The sequence below is a fragment of the Podarcis bocagei genome (genome assembly GCF_964188305.1).
Source record: "Podarcis bocagei genome assembly, chromosome: 17".
Lineage (NCBI taxonomy): Eukaryota > Metazoa > Chordata > Lepidosauria > Squamata > Lacertidae > Podarcis > Podarcis bocagei.
In genome coordinates, this window is record NC_138143.1 from 41,610,814 (window position 1) to 41,628,992 (window position 18,179).

An 18,179-nucleotide genomic window follows, 5' to 3' on the forward strand; every position below is an offset into this window, starting at 1 on the left:
TAATGGTACAACTTGAGAAGATCCCCAGTTAACTGTGTGGTCTGACATGGAAATATGATAACTTTCCTCAAATCACCCCAGTTCATCTCATAATTTGGGGTACACAGAGAGCTGATGGACACCCCTGTTATTTGTTATTCAACTCTGGTTATCAGTAACCAAGCAATACAATTCTACACACATTCTCTCTTAACCTAAAAGCAGTTCCTATTAATACTTGATCTGTTTATGTAAATCCTACTCAGGGGGTTTTTTCCTATAATTTTGTGCTGCTTTAAAATTCACAGCTTGATCTCAGAAGCATGAACACTATAATCATTTTGATTTATATTTGCAGTTATTTAAATTATACAGCTTTCACCCACCATAAATCCTTGAGAAAGATCTCCCTGAAAGAGCAGTTGTGATATATTGTTGCAATCCTTTGCACGCTCACTTTGGCCTCATTGAATTCAGTTGGATTTACTTCTGAGTAGATATACTATAATTGGGCTGCACGATGGATTGATCAGCTAATTAGCAAGATCCAGAGCTGTGTTTTGCCAATACTATCGGTTGGGGAATTGATTGATCCAGGGCCTGGTACTATGATCTGTGTGTGGTTGAACCAACTGAGAACAGTGACCACACTGCTATTGAATTCGACATACATGGAAGTAGAAGTCCAACACAGTCACCCCTGACTTTAAGAGGAAACTGTTCAAAAACGAGTGGACTGGTTAAAGGGAAACTGAAAGGGAAATGTGAAGTCAAGTAGCTTCCAAATGCTTGGACGTGATTCAGAACCGCAGTCATAGAAGCTTAGAAGGAATGTAGGAATATGTACCACCAAGTCAAAGAGGGTGCCAGCATGGGAACAAACTGCACATTGGGCAGTAGCCGACTAGGTTTCATTGAGTGTAGAGCTACCGCAACTAATGCATGTGACTCATGTTCATTAATTTAAGTGGATCTACTCTGAGTAAAACCTAGTTGAATACAAGCCACGAGAAGAAATTCAACGTAGTGCTAAGGAGATCATTCCATCAACACAAGCTTTTCTGCTTGTCTGATGGAACGATCTCCCTTCTCCTTCCCCTGTGTGCTGCTCTGGGGGTTCTGTTATTATTCTGCCTCCCAGAATAATTTGGGGTGGGCATGGGAGCACGTGATGGTGGGGAGCCCCATTCAGTGGCGGAGCATATGCCCGCGCTCCCAAGGGGGGGTGGGGCATGGAGGGTGCCCTCCCAGGTGCAGGATAGCCGCTTGGGTGCACGGAGCGGCACATGCGCCCTGCAGCTGGGGGCGGAGCAAGCCGCCGATGGTGGACATTCGGCGAGCCGCCGGCCCGCAACTCCCAAGCCTCCCCCAGCTGTCAAAATGAAGGGGGAAGGGGGAAATACAACCGGCAAAGCGGGGCAGCTTCCCCTTCCCCTGACACCTCGGAGTAGGCTTGGGAGTAATGGGTGGGCGGCGTGCCAAATGTCACCATCCTCAGCAAAGACACCCGGGGCGGTCCGCCCTCACCACACACCCCTTCATCTGCCTCTGGCCCCATTATGCTAGGCGGTCTTGTACGGGACCAGTTAGTCAAATCCAGTCCTTTAGGTTTCTTCATTGCTTCCTCTCTTTTTCTATTATTCAGGTATGCAGGGGGGACAATTTCTTTCAGGAATGAAGTACATGGGAATGAATCCCACCCAATTATTATTATTATTATTATTATTATTATTATTATTATTATTATTATTTATACTCCGCCCATCTGGGCGGCTTCCAACAAAACACTAAAGTACAATAACCTATTAAACATTAAAAGCTTCCCTAAATAGGGCTGCCTTTAGATGTCCTCTAGTTATTTTTCTCTTTGACATCTGGTGGGAGGGCGTTCCACAGGGCGGGTGCCACTACTGAGAAGGCCCTCTGCCTTGGTTCCCTGTAATTTGGCTTCTTGCAGTGAGGGAACCGCCAGAAGGCCCTCGGCGCTGGACCTCAGTGTCCGGGCAGAATGATGGGGGTGGAGATGCTCCTTCAGGTATACTGGACCGAGGCCGTTTAGGACCGACCCTAGCATGATCAGAAAAAATTACCTACCTCACACAGCTAAAATGCTTAGGGGGTGAACTCCTCGTTGTCATCAATGGTAAGATGTGTGAAGCATTTCAATCACATGCAAAGAGGCAGCTAGACAACTGAGTGAAAGGTGTGCTAAAGAAGGATAAAGATGTTACAGAGAAGCTGGAAGATGTTTTGCATCTCTCTTCATAGTGGGTAAAGTTAAAGGGACCCCTGACAATTAGGCCCAGTCACGGACGACTCTGGGTTTGCGGTGCTCATCTCGCTTTATTGGCCGAGGGAGGCGGCGTACAGCTTCCGGGTCATGTGGCCAGCATGACTAAGCCGCTTCTGGCGAACCAGAGCACTGCACGGAAACGCCGTTTACCTTCCCGCCGGAGCGGTACCGATTTATCTACTTGCACTTTGACGTGCTTTCGAACTGCTAGGTTGGCAGGAGCTGGGACTGAGCAACGGGAGCTCACCGCGTCACGGGGATTCGAACCGCTGACCTTCTGATCGGCAAACCCTAGGCTCTGTGGTTTAGACCACAGTGCCACCCGCATCCCTTTTCATAGTGGATAGTGTAGGCCAAATACCCATCCCGGACTTGAACTTTTAATATTGGGAGGCTGAAAACCGGAGTCAAACTGAAGAGACAGGAAATGAAGTTGCAGGGCAGAGCAACTGCAACCCCTTACCTAATTTCATGTGTGTGGAGTGGGGGAGCCCAGAAGTAAAGACGGAAGTAGTGGTGCAGACTTAGGGTAAAAAGCCTAAAGCAATGGCTAAAAGGTAAAGGACCCCTGGACATTTAAGTCCAGTTGAATTTGACTATGGGGTATGGCACTCATTTCCGCTTTCAGGCCAAGGGAGCCAGTGTTTGTCCACAGACAGCTTTCTGGGTTGAAATATACTCAGACTGCTGCATTTTGGATCCTATTGTTCTAGGACCAAACAGACTGCTGCATTTTGGATCCTATTTAACTCAGTACATAACATGGGTGTCAGGGCTGCCTCAGGTCTCAGCTCACAAAAGACCAACGCCAGGTTCTTCTTATATACAAGGATGTTTATTGCAGTTCATTATTGGTTCCACAACCGAGGCGCGCAGCCCCGCGTCTCTTAGCCTAGACGTTTTAAGTCCCCTCTGAATCGGTCCCGCCTCTACACCAGTTTAAGAGGCTTGTGCTAGTCCACCTCTTCCTGTCTTTCCTTTTCCGCAGGGTCTTTCTGCCCCCCTGGGTTCCTTCCCTCCTGCTCTCTCCTGAAGCGGATTCCTCAGATGCCTGTCCCCCCCTCCTTCGTGCTTTGGGGCCAGGCTCCTCCTCCGGGCTCTCTCCATTTCCGCGCGCCTCCACATTTGAACTTGGCGCGCGTTCGCTACCCCTGACCTTCCTCTTGACAGCTACACTACTCCCTGTACTACTCTCCGCCTCTTCCGGCAGGACGTCCTGCCCCGATCTCCTTCCCCTGTCTCCTTCCTGCTCCGCTCCGTGTGTCACACTGGGAACCCCCCTCTCTTCCCTTCGTTCCTGCTGGGAAGCCGGCCCCGATCTCCCACTCCCACTCGGGGTTTCCCTGCTGCTTCCCTGCTCCTGGCAGGTCCCCCCTGTGACCCCCCTTGGCCTGACTAGGGGCGTCCCCTTCTGGGAATCCTCCGATTCACTTGAGAGACTCATGGAAGACCTCAAGTCATTGTCATCCTCTTCCTCACAGTCCTGGGATTCTTCCCCATCGCTCTCCGTCTCCCCCCTCACCTGTGCCTCTGTCCCTGAACCCCTGACAATGGGTCATGTGGCCAGCATGACGAAACCGCTTCTGGTGAATGGAACACCGTGACAAATGCCAGAACACAAGGAAATGCCGTTTACCTTCCCACCGCAGTGGTACCTATTTATCTACTCACGCTGGTATGCTTTCGAACTGCTAGGTTGGCAAGAGCTGGGACAGAGCAATGGGAGCTCACTCCGTCACAGGGATTCGAACTGCGGACCTTGCGATTGGCAAGCCCAAGCGGCTCAGTGGTTTAGACCACAGCGCCAACTGCATTTACCTTTTACCAAAGCAATGGAGAGAGATGGAGGAGGATAGAAAGGAGCTCCCTTCCTGGAAGTGATCTGGTCAGAGGTCTGGAAAGAATGATCTGTCCATTTCCTGGTACTCCACTGGACGGGGAGGGAGAGGGGTGATGATCCATTCCCTTCCACCAAAAAAAGGCAGACACAGCCAGATGGGCAGGGTACTACTACTACTAATAATAATAATAATGAAACTTTTTAAAATAAAAAAATCTTTTAAAAACACTCTCAACTAGTGATCTCAGGAAACCAAGAATATTGCATTTCAGCAATCAAATGCTTGGTTAAAACAGGAAGATTTTAAAAATTCCCCTGGAAGATAATAAAGAGGGAGACAGCAACAGCTCACCAGGCAGCACATTCCACAAACGGGGAACTGCCACTGAAAAGGCCATGTCACAGATCAATGCCAACTGGGGAGCTTGTGGTGGCAGCACCACCAACAACATGGCAAAACCTGTTATTCCTAGGTTCCGAGATGGTTGATATTGGAGAAGTTGCTTTTTTAAGGACTTGGGTCCCAAGCAAATCCAGTGTGAAAAGAGCTTTTAAGGTCTTGACTTGCAAGGTGTGCTCCGTACATCAGTTCTAAGAGTGATGGGGTGATTCCCCCCCTCCACTAGCCTAGACTTCACCCCCACCCCCCAATTTTCACTTATCCATATAACCCTTGGGACTGAACCTGTACATGAGATGAGGCGTTATTATACAATGTCTGTGCTGTTAATAATATGAAACAATTCAAACTACAGTGGAACCTCGGTTCCCAAATGCCTCCGTTGTCAAAGACCCAGAAGTAAATGCTTCTGTTTTTGAACGTTTTTCAGAACCTGAATGTGCAACGCGGCTTCCACTGAGTGCAAGAAGCTCTTGCAACCAATGGGAAGCCGCGGCTCGGTTTTTGAATGTCTCAGATGCCAAATGGGCTTTGAGAACGGATTTCTTTTGAGAACCGAGGTACCACTGTACATGAATGTGTGTGGAGTGGGGAGACAATGCAATGAAAGAGTTTCCTCTGTTCGGTGCCCACCTGAAGCAGAATCAACCATAGGATTGGAGCCCTTACTCAACCAAGCTGGGAGAATGGCCCTGGGAGGACTACTTCCAGGTCACCTCCTCCCTGTAAGAGTGAGCCACAGTTGAACTGAAGGGCATGGAAGCCATGTGGTTGTGGTGGGTTGGATCCTCACACAGAAGAACGACCCAAAGGACTGGAGTTCTTAGTCCATCGAGCTAAGAAGACGGGGAGACACTATGCTGAGAGGGTGACATCTGGGTTGCCTCTCTGAAAATGTGTGTCACTGCTGGTGTTGCGCCATGAGGAGATGTGAGGCTAATTGCACACTTCGTATCACACTTTTGGAGAACAAGTGATTTCCCCAGAAAGAGGAACACAGAAGTATTTTTATGGATAGCTGTATCAAGCAAGATCTTATTGACGCAATGTGATTTTTCCTCACTCCTTTGGGGGGGGGGCTGTTTTGGAAGGTTGGTCACATTAATGATACTGAGTGGGAATGGGAGTGATGCTGACACTATTTTCTTCTCTCAACAGGTCTGCTGAAGATTTTTTTTTAAAATGTGTTTTTTTGAACCTTCTTGATTTCTTCTTGACTCCAAGAAGTGAATAATGAAGTTAACGAACTAATGAACTAACAAGAACTAATGTCTGAGTAAATGATGAGCTGAATGAACTAATTACTTCTGGATCTAAAGCTATGACTATGAGACTGTTGTTACCGGACAGAACAGAACTTTTTTCTTTGATCTTGATTGTGATTAATTGATTATATATAAGTGATGAATTAGATGACTGATGAACTAATGAACTGACACTATCACTGGCATTGAGAAAAAAACGTTGTTTTGTGCTGTACATTTATGAAGTATAGTTCGGGAAATCCTTACACCACAAACATAACATGTTGTGACTTTTTGAAAATTGGCACTTTTTTGGCTAATTTGATTAACTACGGCATTTTTCATTACTTCTACTAAAATGCAGTAGTTGATCAAATTAGCAAAAAAAAAAAATGGAGTGGAAAAACAGTGCCAATTTTTAGTAACAGTAGAAGTTTATTTTTTATTTTTTTAAAATCTGCCTTTTCTTATCTTTATTCATGTTGGCTTCAGTTCTTTGGTGATATGATTAAATATTGGAATTTTATAAAATCCTTAGATATTACAGACCCTTCAGCAAGAGCTATGAATGGCATTTTAGAAAAAAAAGAGAGCGCCAGATATCTGCAAAGTTGCTATTTGTTAGTGATTGGAAAAGAAAGGGAAATCTCTATCAGTGCAAATACCATGCAAACACATTTCATTGTTGAATTACATTTACTTTAAAAATCCAACTGTTTTAATTAGATCAGTTAATGGATATTGTTGTTTTTTGGCATTGTTACTTTGTTGACGTTTTGTTTATTTTTTAAATAGATGTTTTAGTAGCTGTTTTATTGTTTCATTGAATTACTGTAACTCCTTCCACCCTCCGGGACACCAGAATGGAAGGTGGGTAGGAAATGCAGCTCATAAAAAAATAAAAATAACAAATAATCTGTTTAGGTGAACCTGATTGCATTAAGAGAAGGAAAATAGGATATAATATTTAGAAGAGATTAATACAATCGATTATATAAAGTAGGAAAGAAAATTAAAGCATCAGTTATGCTCATTCATGTGGAAAAGGCTTTCCAATGGTGTAGAATGACCTTTTAATTCATTTATTTCAAATATTAGAATTTTTATGGGCTTGCTGTAAATTTTGGAAAAGGGATTAAATAATTTTCCTTTATATAATAATGCTAATTAATAGACTGCTAACTTTACTGTTTACTCAGTCCACAGAGAAGGATGTCCTCTGTTACCATACCTTTTTTCCAATAAATATTTAAAACAATCTCTTATGGCACTAAGGGACAACCCTAAGGTAAATACTATTTTGGGGATATGCTAATGACAAAGCGAATGAAAGGATCACTAATTTTTGAGGTTGGCTGTAGGGTTTGGAGGACCTGAAGGATAGAAAATCAATGTGGATACATTCTTTTCTCCTCATCAATATAGTTTTACATACCGTTGAGAATGAAAGACCTGAATATAAAGGTAAAGGGTCCCCTGACCATTAGGTCCAGTCGTGGCCGACTCTGGGGTTGCAGTGTTCATCTCGCTTTATTGGCCGAGGGAGCCGGCGTACAGCTTCCGGGTCATGTGGCCAGCATGACTAAGCCGCTTCTGGCGAACCAGAGCAGCACACGGAAACACCATTTACCTTCCCACCGGAGCGGTACCTATTTATCTACTTGCACTTTGACATGCTTTCGAACTGCTAGGTTGGCAGGAGCAGGGACTGAGCAACGGGAGCTCACCCCGTCGCGGGGATTCGAACTGCCGACCTTCTGATCGGCAAGCCCTAGGCTCTGTGCTTTAACCCACCGCGCCACCCGTGACCTGAATATAGATATCCACAAATGGGAAAAGATACTGAGGAAGGGGCTTGCAGAAGAATTGCGGAAATATAAATATGCAACTTCTGTCTTCTTAATGGAAAACTCAATCAAATTATCAACACAAGAAATAGTATATGACCCCTTTCAGGTTATCCAGAATGTAGCAAGTGTGTGTTGGCTCTGTGTGTGAGCTGGATAATGAGAGGAATTAGTGTGATTCCCTCCTGAGCAAGATATGTTGGCAAATTCTCAGGGAAGTAGGAGCAGAAATTACAGATGTTCACTTACTCTTCGCATGTCTGGATCGGAAATTGTCCCGGAGAATACTATCAGTACTTGCTGCTACTGTTTTCAGCCTGCAAATGAAATTTAATTAATGACGTGCCCCATCATTTGCACTATGTTTCCTCTGCATCAAAACGAACAGCCTTTGTGTTGAAATGAGTAGTGTGGAATAACGTCACGATATTGTAATTAATCACGTAAAACTCTACTACAGCGGACAGTGAGAATGATGTGGGTTTTGTTGGAAGCTGACTTCAGCAGAAAAGAAACAGGGCTGCGTGGTCAGAACAAAAAATTATGCCTTCCGACATTGCTCCTGCCAAATCAAAGTGTGATGTCAATATCTGCCCCCTCCATTGCTATTAGGTGCTCCACAAAGCCTTATTATTTTGTTTCTGTGCTTCTCTGTGCCATACACTGCCCTATATTTTTCCTGTATTTTGCTATCTTTCTCTAGGTCTATGGGCATTGCAGGAAGTGAGGCTTCCAAACTGTTGCCTGAGGAGCACTGAAGAATATGGATGGAAAGATCTGTCCATTTTGGTTCACTTGCTTTCTCGTTTTTACAATCTTCAATTGTAAAATAGAGGCCATTATTTGTGGCGTGACACCCCTTTTGCTTGTATTTATTTTTGATTCAGATTTGTCATGGCCAATGGCTAGTACAATAAAGGTGTGGTTTTTTTGGATTAGACTAGAATCTTCAGTTCAGTTGTTCACAATTTAAATCAATCTTCAAGAAAAGTAATCTGCATTTTAGTGTGTATTTTTACTCATAAGCACATTTTTGTACGCAGTTTTGACTAGTGGGACACATTTCTGTAAGAATGTTTCCCTAAAATAATGCATTTGGGTGTGTTATCTTCACTAAATATATTTACTTTTATGGACACTTTACCCTAAAACAAGCATTTTTGTAAACAACTGGTTGGTTGGAGAAGAGCACCATAAATTTCAGATAGGTGTCCATTTTGAATGATAGCTGTGTTGTGGGAAGTGTAAACTGGTAGATTCACCTTTAAATGAGAACTTAATCAAATTATCCAACCACCACCCCCATCCCTACTGAAGAGCTCTTTACAAAAAAAGGCATTCTTTTTTAAAAAAGTTAGAAACTTCAGTTGTTGTTGTTGTTTTAAAAAAAATCACACTATATTGCTCTGCTTTAACAAACAAAAAGAAAGCCCAGAGCTCTTCAAAATTCCTCAGGCGGTGTTTTAGACAGCCTTACATTATAATGTCTATTACATTACCGGCAAGGAATGGCTTCAACGATAATAAGATTTTGTGATCCAATATTTCTTTAGTCTCTAAAATCTATTTATTAATTTGTTTGAAAGGGGTAGTGCACAAGAACAAAGAATATGTTTTTACACGATTGCAGCAAAACACTTAGTGTGTACTAAATACGGGAGCTGAAGTAAAATCCTTGTAATAAATGAATGGCATGGCAAATTGTGGAACTTGGCAGTATTAGGCGAAATTGCATGGGGCTTATGGGTTAAACAAGAAATCCATAAAATGAAAATGCACGTATTTTTTCTTAGGCAAACAACAGGTGATATGTTTCCATGGGAACTGATTATTCTTTAAGCCTTCCTTAAGTCTTCTGAACAGGGTAGAAACAGGCCTCCCTTTCTCCCTGCCCCAGCTTGATGTTGTCAGCTAGCAGTCTCCCTGTGAAAGGAGACAGTAAAAACAGTGGAACTGGGATAGTCTAAGCAAGAGAAGCAAAGATGAACTTTGGGCTCCGTTGGCTAATGGCCTTTTGGGGAGTTGTCTCTCTTTCTCTGGAGATCTGATGTGGATGGATGGGTGAGGTGGACTTTGGCTACTTGTTGGCATGTTTAAAGTCTCCCTCCACATCTGCTCAAGTTGTCTATTCTAAGTAGGAATGTATGAAGTGCGTGGGGAGAGGTAGTATCTTTGGTGGGGCACACATTGTGCTCCTTCTAGGGTAGTTTGTCCACCTTGGAGTTCGGGACTTTTTCTGCGTGCAAAGTGGGCTCCAGTGGATTGAGTTGTTGTTGTTTGGTCGTTTAGTTGTGTCCGACTCTTCGTGACCCCCTGGACCAGAGCACGCCAGGCCCTCCTGTCTTCCACTGCCTCCCGCAGTTTGGTCAAACTCATGCTTGTAGCTTCGAGAACACTATCCAACCATCTCGTCCTCTGTCATCCCCTTCTCCTTCTGCCCTCCATCTTTCCCAACATCAGGGTCTTTTCCAGGGAGTCTTCTCTTCTCATGAGGTGGCCAAAGTATTGGAGCCTCAGCTTCAGGATCTGTCCTTCCAGTGAGCATTCAGGGCTGATTTCCTTCAGAATGGAGAGGTTGGATCTTTTTGCAGTCCATGGGACTCTCAAGAGTCTCCTCCAGCACCAGAATTCAAAAGCATCAATTCTTTGTCGATCAGCCTTCTTTATGGTCCAGCTCTCACTTCCATACATCACTGAGACCAATAGTAAGTCTGATGCAGTGGCGGAGGAAGCCGCTCGGGTGCCTGGGGCAGGGAGGGCCACCCATAGGGGCGGAGCACACTGTGGGGCCTCCAGTGTCTGCCTGCCACCTCCCATTCCTACAGCTGGGGGGAGGCAGCGGGCGGACTGTTTGGGCAGCGCGGAGCCTGATCACGCTGAAGCCACAGTGTCTCTCCCAGGAAAGATGTGTGGCTTGGGCGCACTGCAGGCCCCGCAGTGAGTGCCACCCAGCATTTTGTCACCCCCCTCAGTGGTGACACCCAGGACGGTCCACACACCCCTTCCTCTGCCCTTGGATTGATGGTCAAGAAGGTTGCTTTTGCATGTGCTGTAGAGGGAAGTGAGGGGCAGGTGGGGCTCAGCAACCTGGGAAGATAGTCTGCCTAGGAGAAGGAAAACCCTCATTCTTAACCTGTGCTGCCTTGCAGGACATCTTTGACACAAATCTAGAATGGAGTCTCTAAGATGGTTAGATGGCGCCTTGGTATGCCTGTTAGTTTCTGTTTTGCCCCTGAGCAGCTGCTTAGAGTCACAAGGCTCTGTTTACATTCCAGAGACAGTCCAGACTCTTGGAAGTCTCACGGGAGAGGAGACGGATGTGACGTTAGTGGGTTTCCTTTGTTCCTTTGTTAATTTGTTCTGGTTGCTCTCTGCTTTCATAGAGAGAGGATGCTTTTTTGTCTGCGTAGTTAGGATAATAAAACTCTTTGCAATGTAGTCCAAACTTCTCGTCTCTTTCCTGTGCTGGAAACTCTGCTGAATGGAACATGCCTTGGAGCCTTATCAAAGGCTCAGGTCGTTAAACATGTCGGGAGGCGATTCCGAAGGACTCGGGGGAAGAAAATGAGCTTTTCAGCTGGGCCGAGCAGAGATCCCGACATTCCAGCAACTCCTGCAGCCAAGTACATTGCTCTGCTTTCCTTTGGACCACAAATTGGGTCCCCCCAGTGTTGCGGTGAGACCTGGCAACCAAACCCTGCGTTGTGGGTGGGTAAGCTTGGTTAGCCACAACACCCAATTGGTAGGTCCCTCATTGCTGGGTTTAATCAGGCCAATGGGACGCAGGCTAAATGGATCAAGGGACCCATATATACCCATGCACGTGACCCAGAGCTTCCTCTTTCAGTGTGTGCATTGGAACACCCGCCCGCCTCTCCCTACTTTTAGGGCTGGTGTGCTTGACCTTGCTATGCCGTCGTGCGTCATCTGTCATTGGGACAGGGGCACGGCAGGAATTTTCCCCATTTGCTGATTGGCAGGTGCCATTTGGGTTTTGTCTGCCACATAGCAAATCATCACAACTTCTAAGGTTGAGGATAGGCTCTGATTCAGATGATAGGGACGGGAGAACGCTCTCGCCATCCCTATGTGAAGGGTATTCCATTAAAAGAATCCAGGGACTCGATGGTTTGGTCAACCCCTGAGAGGGGGTTGTGCCCGTGCCTGAGTCTAGGGGGGCATTTGGGTGGTGGAGTTAGCCCATGCTCAGCTTTCCGCTTATCCAGATGTTTACCCTTGGCTGACCTATGCTGGTGCCCTGGGTCAGGGCTACCTGCCACGGTCTAGGGAGCTAGTCGAACCAGAATCTATGCAACCACTCACTTGCTGTAATCAATAAAGTTGTGGCCTAAATTCTGCCAAAAACTGAACCGAAATTTGAGTCTTGTCTGAATTTATTTAAGGGGGAGGTTTACAGAACAGGCTACAGGGAGGCCGAGAGGGGGTTCTTGTTATATGAACCCAGAACCTCCATAAACACTTCTCAGGCTTACACCTTGGGGAGAGGTTCAGGTGATAGGGAGGGGAGAACAGCACTTTGGTGCTGCTATTGACTTCAACCCCAGAGGCACCCTCCATTCTCTCTTGAGACAGACAGATGCCAGCAATATTCTTAATAAATCCAAATATTAAAAAAAATGCCACAAGTCTCCAGTGAACCCATTTGAAAGGAAATTAAACTCAATTGAGCACTAAGCCTGAAATATACTTGGAGTCGAGAGTGGATTTCATGCTCTTTATTCAGCTCATAGTGGTGAGGAGGAATGGAAGTTCCCCCACAGTATCTGCTTTATATACATTATTTACACAATGGGCTGCATGTGATTGGCTAATTCTGGGATTCTCCTGTAGGCCAATCAGGTTGTGGATTCAATTCCATCTGGAGCTGGATTGGGTGACTCCTGCAGACCAATCATACTGCTGCATTGTTCTAGGACCAATCAGACTGCTGCATTCTGAATCCTATTGTTCTAGGACCAATCAGACTGCTGCATTTTGGATCCTATTCAACTCAGTACATAACAGAGCCCCTGGAACTGCTCAGTGCTCAGAGCTGTGGGGTGAACACACAACTATGCATGCTCTAAGACAGGTGTGCAGGAACCTTTGACTCTCCAGCTGTTGCTTAACTACAACTCCCATCATCCTCGACGATTGGTTGTGCTTGCTGGGCCTGATGGGAATGTAGTTCAGCAACATCAAGAGGGCCAAAGCTTCTCCACACCTGCTCTAAGAGTACAGAGATTACATTTTCATTTTTATACAATTGGGGTTTGGGGTTTTGCGGCTCCCCATGAGAACTCCTCCCCTTTGGTTCTGAGAACACAGTACTTGAAACAAGCTGAATGGTGTACAAATGTTCTTTTAGCATAACTACTCTGTCCCTTCTGCTTTCTGACAGAAAACAAACTATATTTTAACCATTGTATTATCTTCTTGCATAATTAAACAGGAAAGGGTTATTTCCCCCTGGAAACATAATTAGTTCAGAAATTCTGTCTTGATCTAGCTAATAGGTTTTAATTAACATTCAAGCTGGCGGTACAATGAGTGTATTAATTGGTATCAAGCACTACTGAATAGCCGAGGCCAGATCAGTTTTTCATACTGACTACTAAAGATCCACTGCAGCTGCAGCTAAAGCCCAAAATGGGAGCCAGTGCAGAGCTCAAAATATGATGTCACTTTGTTTGCATTGAATGAAGACTGAAATTAATCATTATGCAATTAATAGTATACAGTATACCAACAGTCTGAGAGACTTCCTTGGTCAACCAACAAGCGGATTAAATGAAATATATGCAAGCAGCCTCGAAGTCCAACAATGTAGAAGTGGCCACTTACGCTGGCATGACCAAATCTGTCGGGGGCTACAGAGTGGTTTTCCAACTAGCCTAGATGATAAATGGTTGGATTTCTGGCCCATGTCAGTTCATTTGTAAGTCTATTCCATCCCATTCTGTGATTTTTATTTTTATTTTGTAAATGCATGAACATTTGCATTCTGGGGTATGCATTTTGCCCTAGAATATGCATTTTGTATTGTTTTTGTGTGCATTTTTACTTAAAACACTTTTTTAAAAATGCCACAAAATTCAGAAAAGTGTGAAAACCAAAAGATAACTGTTCTGATCAACACATAGCTCATAGAATTGTAGAGTTGTAGGGGAACATAACCCTCTGCAATGCAGGAATCTTTTGCCTAACATGGGGCTCGAATCCACAGCCCTGGGATCCAACGTCTCATGCTCTACCAACTGAGCTATCAAGCTGGCTCACTTACAGTTGTGGAACAAATGAAATCCTCAAGCATTCCCAACACAGACTGTGTCCCCCACAACACACACACACACCCCTCAACTGCTGATACTACCATCTCCGCCACTAAAATAATAATAATCATCATCATCTGTCAGGGAACTGCCATTGGCGCAGAGGCGAGAGGGGAAAAGCCAGATGGATTACAGAGAGCCCCCAAAGATTGTGGGAAGCAGCACTTCCTCAGCGGAGGAAGGAAGCCACGCCTCTAGTGGGGAGGAGATGCAGGGCTCGGAGGAGGCAAGGTGGTGCCAGGACACCTTGCCTGAGCAAAGCGGGGAGGAGAGAGGTCCCCCTTTACCCACGCCTTCCTTGCGCAGTAGATTTCCACGCAGAGAGGGGAGGCGTAGGCTGGGCGTCAAGAAACTACTCTGCTGGGGAAGGTTTAAGGACCACCCACTCTCAGATTCTGCCAGTGAATGAGCAAGACACGGAATAGAGGCGCTCTGCATTCTAACGGTTTTTATCACCAATAAGAAACCTTTCAAAACAGACTATTGAAGCATATTGCCTGATTGCTCTCGAGCAACCAACCAATACTTCTAACATCATCCAACAATTTTTGAAGGAAAACATTGCTATTCCAGGTTTACACTGATTTTCGCTGTGGCAAGTGCAGAAAAAATACAGACCAAATATTTATAGAATTTGTGAGCACACCACAGGGGTCTAAGGTACATAAAAAATGTGTGGAGGCCTGGCTTGACAGAATCCAGCAAATATTTGCCTTCTGCTAAGAACAGACTCAGCCATTTAGAAGCCTGGTAATGGCTGTGGTATGAATTAACTCAGCAGGCAAGCAGAGCTCTTTGTAGGTCTGCTCTCATGAGGTGGCCAGCCTGGTTCTGATCTATATCTCTTCAGACAACTCCTCTGTAGAAAAAACAACAACTCAGGCATATGGGAAGGTGGATGTCAGAGGAGAAAGTCTTGAGCAGCCTTTCTCAAACTTAGGTCCCCAGATCTATGAACTGGGCCAGTTGTCCAACCGCCTGCAATGCAGGCATGGTAAAATACAGGGCAGGGAGGGGGCCATGTCAAAGCTGGACTAGATGACCCCCTGGGTCCCCGTCCAACTCTGCAATTCCTTGAATGGGTTAGTCAGTGGCTTGGTGACTCTCTCATCCCCTGGCCCACCCTTCCCTGGTTGATGTTAGGCATTAAAATGTTTAGTGGAATAACAGAGTCATAGAATTGTCATGCTGGGAGGGTTATCTACCTAGAAAGCATCTTAAAAAGCAGAGGCATCACCTTGCCAACAAAGGTCCGTATAGTTAAAGCTATGGTTTTCCCAGTAGTGATGTATGGAAGTGAGAGCTGGACTATAAAGAAGGCTGATCGCCAAATAATTGATGCTTTTGAATTCTGGTGCTGGAGGAGACTCTTGAGAGTCCCCTGGACTGCAAGAAGATCAAACCTCTCCATTCTGAAGGAAATCAGCCCTGAGTGCTCACTGGAAGGACAGATCCTGAAGCTGAGGCTCCAAGACTTTGGCCACCTCATGAGAAGAGAAGAGTCCCTGGAAAAGACCCTGATGTTGGGAAAGATGGAGGGCACAAGGAGAAGGGGACGACAGAGGACGAGATGGTTGGACAGTGTTCTCGAAGCTACCAGCATGAGTTTGACCAAACTGCTGGAGGCAGTGGAAGACAGGAGTGCCTGGCGTGCTCTGGTCCATGGGGTCACAAAGAGTCAGACACGACTAAACGACCAAACAACAACAACAACAAGGGTTATCTAGTCCAACCACTTGCAACACAGAAGCTAAACTTGACGCCAGTAAAATTAGCTAAAATGTACAGAAAAAAAGAAAGAAAATGTTGGAAATGTAAAAAGGCACATGGGTACTATTTCCATATGTGGTGGACCTGTGATAAGGTAAAAAAAAAAATTGGGGAATTAATTTATAATGAACTCAAAAAAAATATTTAGATATACTTTCCCCAAAAGACCAGAAGCAAGTCTATTAGGCTTAATAGGAACAGAAATTAAAATGGGAGACCAAAATCTGTTCATGTATGCTACAGCTGCCGCGAGAACCCTTCTGGCCCAAAGATGGAAAGTACAAGATATACCAACTATCCAGGAGTGGCAGGTGAAGTTGACAGAATATGCAGAACTTGCCAAATTGTCTGGGAGGATCCGGGACCAGGGAGATCAAAGATACCAAAATAACTGGAGTAAATTTATCGAATATTTAAAGAAGAATTGTAAAGATGTTAAGACACTAGCAGGATTGACATAATACCTACAATGTATAATAGTACTATTATGAGAATGATGTGCGTGATAGATAGAGGTTAAATATACCAATTATGGGGAGGGGAGTCGCGACTCGGCAGAGTCAAAGGGAATGTATGGTGTTATTATAATTGGTTGGAAAAGAATATGTAAGGAAAACAATAAAAATTTACTTTAAAAAAAAAGTAGAAGCTAAACTTGACCCTATTTCCTTGCTGAAGGAGCACACTTGTCCCTGGATATGACCACACAGAGACTCTGAGATTAGGAAAACAATAAAGCTACGCTTATTGCAAAAAGTGCACACAGTGGTACCTCGGGTTACAGGCGCTTCAGGTTACAGACTCCGCTAACTCAGAAATAGTACCTCAGGTTAAGAACTTTGCTTCAGGATGAGAACAGAAATCGTGTGGCGGCGGTGGGAAGCCCCATTAGCTAAAGTGGCACCTCAGGTTAAGAACAGTTTCAGGTTAAGAACGGACCTCCAGAACGACTTAAGTTCCTAACCCAAGGACTTGATAGGAAAGAACCCTGGTTGTATCCACCTAGGTGGCAATACCTTGAGTCAGGCTTGTTCCTGCATCTCAGCAGTAGGGAGGCAAAAGATTCTCCTCTTCCATGGTGAGGATGGGGAAGGAGGAAGGAGTCCTAGGAGTATCAGTTTAGCAACCGAGGGAAGGTCAGCTCAGGGTAGATCAAAAAGGGCAGTCCAGGGAGCTTGGACAGTCCACCAGCAAGGTTCAATTGCATCCCAACACTTGAACATTTGCATCCACCCTGGTGTTGGAATTGTGCTTTTATCTGGATAAACATTTTACTTTTGACAAAAAAACCACAATAATTTCTGTATACCTTTTTCTGAATTCCAATAAAATCTGTTTTTTTTAAAAAAGAAAGAAAATGAATAGTTCTCTTTCCCCTCTCTAAATCAGCTTTAAAAGTGCCTGGCCCAAAAGCCCATTGACATATTTGTCTGCAATGTGGCACATTTCCCACCATGGTAATCACTCTCATCTCTGCAATTTTCAGACCAATTCCCACAAATTACTAGTGGAGGTTAAGCCATTCCTTTTCTTGCCCACCCCAAAAAGTGCAAGGGATGCTCTTGCAGGAAAACCATTGAAGCTACATTTCAAAAATGCTCTAGGAATCATGCCCTCCGGAGTGACTTTGCCTGCAAATGCCATCACAGTCATACTTCCACTTCCATATCCCTCTGCTTACATAAACTTCAGGATACATAAGCAGCAAACCCAGAAGTATATTTTCGTTTTTTTGCTGCATGCGCATGCGCAAAAGCACTCTACCACCCCGCCCGCTTGTGCAGAAGCGGTCCCTCCAGTTGCAGAAACCTCAGGATCCAACCAGAGCTCCGGAATGGATCCCGTCCGCAACCGGAGGTACCACTGTATACCCCGAAGTTTGTTTGTTTTTTAGACTGTTCTTTTGGGCGGGGTGGGGGTGGGGAATAAAAGTTTAAAGAGGCCTAGCACAAAAGCCTGTTGACCTATCTACAATTTTGCAGCTTTCTTATCTGGGGGCTCATCTCTCATGCCTGCAATTTTCAACCAATTGCTCAGGAAAAACCCACACCCCAAACTTTACAGGCTGCCCTTGCAGGAAATTCACTGCAGGTGCCCGTTCTGAAATTTGGCAGAATTCATGCCCTCTGAAAGAGTGACCTTGCCTGCACATTTCATGCACTTCTGCTACAGAATTAACTATAATAAAAAGTTACAGTCATTTCATTTTTTAAACACAATAATGTTAAAGATTCCCAACCTTCAAATCTCTGGAACTATGTGCTTGTAGTTTGGTAGTTGTCATTAGTTCTGGAGGAATTACAATGCCAGCAAATTCCACCCACTTGTGTAAAAGGGTGGACGGGTTATAGTTGCTTTTTAATTTATTCAGCAGTGAATTGCTGGGGGTGGGTGGGCAAAGTGGACTTGGATAGATGCTGAACTGACTCAACCTATGAAGCACTTTTTACTGGGACAGACTATTTCCAGAAGTG